General features: G+C 29.6%; 1 non-coding gene across 1 annotated transcript; it reads right to left on the reverse strand.

Annotated features, from left to right (window-relative positions):
• Positions 1–1,706: 1,706 nt before the first annotated feature.
• Positions 1,707–1,808, reverse strand: LOC149249324 (U6 spliceosomal RNA). Its single transcript, XR_016267600.1, has one exon. It is a non-coding gene; the product is annotated as a U6 spliceosomal RNA (small nuclear RNA).
• Between the last annotated feature and the right edge of the window lie 1,475 nt (positions 1,809–3,283).

Genomic DNA, 3,283 nt, shown 5'->3' on the forward strand with positions numbered 1-3,283 from the left:
AAAATGTAATTGTTCCCGGCAATGACCTGCTGCACCCAGATGGCCATCACACAAAATTAAAAAAATTTAATTTAATTTGAAATTTGAAATATTTTTTTATAAATAAATACATTTATAGAAAATATTTTTTATTTTTCATATTTCCTTTTATAATGATAATTCTTAATAAATTATTTTTTAATATGGAATGTATTTTTCAATGTATTAATAAATTCAAAACAAAATAATCTCAAAATACTCAATAAAATTTTATTTCAAAGAAAACTCTTTAAAAATATACCAACAAAAATCCCTGTTAATTTCATATTTTTCAAGTGCTAAGAGGGATAAAACTCATTAAAATTATATTAGCATAGATTCTTTTAAAGTGAAATGCTTAAAAAATGTTTTCATCTCTAGAGTTTTAATCTCTCTTTGCATTTGAGAAATCCATGATTAACATGGCTCTCTGTTGGTTTTACACACACACCATGTGTCAACTCCATGCTGAACATGGAAAGGATTATACATCTCCTTCATTTTGAGCAACACATTAATAAAATGCTTTAACTATAAAAAAAAAATTCATTTGTTTTATCATATACATAATTGACATTGAAATATTTTACTGAATATGACTATCAAACTATTTTATTTATAATCTCACTGTTCATATTTTTATATTTTTATATTATTAATATGTTATTGAAAATCTCTCTTCACACACACATGCACACAATGAATTATTTTTGTTATCAATATTTTTAATTGGTAAATGCCAACTCTATATTAAACATTGAAAGAATTACAAATATCCTTTATACATTAATATATTGAACTAGGAAGCACCTGTCAATGAAATAAGAAATCTTTCTCTTGCTCCATATTAAGAATTGAATAAATTACACATCTCACTCATAATAGAAATTGAAAATATGAAAAAAAATGTAATTCTATTTATTTTATTTTTTCCTATTATTTAAATACCACATCTGAATTCCACATAACACGAATTGTACTTCTTCACATTAAATTGTAATATCAATATAAATTCCACACAACATGAATTATACTTATCCACACTAATATTTTTCTATATAAAATTGAATAAATTTATGTTACTTAATATGAATATTGAAATATATTATTTACCATCAACATTAAAATATTATTTTATTATAAATATAAAAAAATTAAATACCGTATCAATTTTATAATTATACTTCTCCAGATCATAATATATAACTAATTGTAAATTTTATTTTACTTTCAGTTATTTTATATAAACTTTATATGAAAATAACTATTTGATCTATTATCTTTAATTTAAATATTTCCTCTACTGGACCTCAAAGAATGATTCAGATTGCCAGTTAAAAAGCACATAGCAGCCCGGAAATGGAATCTGGATCCGGTTACCTTTTAAAAACCGTATATTTTGGAAGGTCGTGATCACAGGCTTTTGACAGGCATGGCATGGATAGGCTGTCAGTTCAGTGGTTCACCCCTGGACAGGTAGTAGATTTGGTTACAAGATTTCTGAGGACGTTCAACGTATCTTATTGCACGTTATATTTCATTTTTACTTTGTTGTGGGTTCATCCCATATTAAGTGTTTCAATTTTTTGGAATACCTGATGCAGCCCATAAGCGCCGTTTCAGTATCCTGATACATGACTGAACCTCTGCATGGTTCTCGTCATTGTGCAGCTCTCTTTTTTTTATACGAAAATTTGGACCATTTCTCGATTTGTGCGGGTCATCCTTGCGCAAGAATTATGCTAATCTTCTCTGTATCGTTCAAATTTTATCCATGGCAACTCTGAAGCTCTGTTTAAAACCGTAAATAGTCACAATGCTGAAAGCTCTTAGGTGACCATGCTGAGAGCTCTTAGGAGGAAATTGCTGAGAACAAAGTGGTCAATGGGGTACAAGCAGCTCGTCACTCTTCCTTTGTCCTATTTCAACGAAGCAACTGAACAGAAGAAGAAATGCAAGGACCGTTGTTGGGGAAAGGAAAATAAGGAAATATTCAAAGTGAAGTGGGGCCTCATATTTTGAACTGTGGATTGTTTTAAGTGGAAGAATTCACTCACGGTAGGATTTAGGAGTAGGATCATGGTAGCAAAAATGTTATAACGAATTTTTTTTGGAGAGGTGGAGAGAATTTAATTATTTGTTTTTTATTTTTTATTTTTGTCTCATCACTCTAAACCAATTATGGCTAACTAAAAAGAAAACACATTTAATTATGTGGTTTATGGCTAACTAAAAAGAAAACACATTTAATTATGTTAATAAATGTTTTTATTTTAGAATAGAATGTCTATTTTTTATGATACGAAAATTTGAGTTTCTTTCCCGCTAAATTTTTTCCAAAAAATCTTTAGTATATAAAGACGTTTACATTCCATTATTCACTATTTTTATTTTGATTTAGTGTGATTTCTTTTTTTCTTAGAAAAATCATGTCTTGCTGACTTGAGTCCATAATTTTGTCTTGCTAACTTAAGTCCATAATTTTATTTTGATTTAGTTCAACTTCTTATTTTTATTCGAGAAATAATTTTTCTTTCTTCCCGACTTGAGTCCAACCCATGTTTTCTGTAGATTTTGATGGGCCATTCTTCAACAAGTTCACGTTGTTGTTCTTAAAGTCTTTGTCATTTACCTGATTTGTTCAAGAAGTTTTCTTTCCGACACTATTCCTTGTGGTTTTGAGAGGGGATCCATTTTCCACGAGGGTTTGTTGTTTTTTCACTTTTGTTGAGCCCAATGAATCCTCTCTTGCATGCGATTTTTCCTTATTGACTTTTGTTGCCTTTGATGCATTTTCTTTGGGAGAATTAGTTTCCAGTTTATCTTTTGGTTCCTTTTTATCCTCAACCTCTTTCTCTTTGTATATCACATAATGATCGACGCGAGTTCCTTTCTACCATTTATACCTTTGATAATTTTTCCAATCGTTATTGCTCTAATGTTTTGGGTTGGTTTTTTATTACATGCCCCATTTCATAGCATGCTTTACACCAAAATGAAACATTTTAGTTGGGCGTTTGGACCTAAACATAATTTGGGGCCATCAATTTGATCTCAATGGGAAAACCCTTATTGAATTCTATCTCCACACAAATTCGAGTAGAAAGTAGTTTTATAATAATTGGGTTGCGGCAACAAAAATTCCAAGATCATTCCCAATAGAGGATAATGATTGGAGATTTCAAAGATGCAAGGTAAGCCTTACCCAAATTGGACATTCCAAAGATGCAAGGTAAGCCTTACCCAAGTTATATTTGTGGATATT

The sequence above is a fragment of the Pinus tabuliformis genome, chromosome 7 (genome assembly GCF_031772625.1).
Source record: "Pinus tabuliformis cultivar Carrire ecotype Pingquan chromosome 7, CPIR1, whole genome shotgun sequence".
NCBI classification, from domain to species: Eukaryota; Viridiplantae; Streptophyta; class Pinopsida; order Pinales; family Pinaceae; genus Pinus; species Pinus tabuliformis.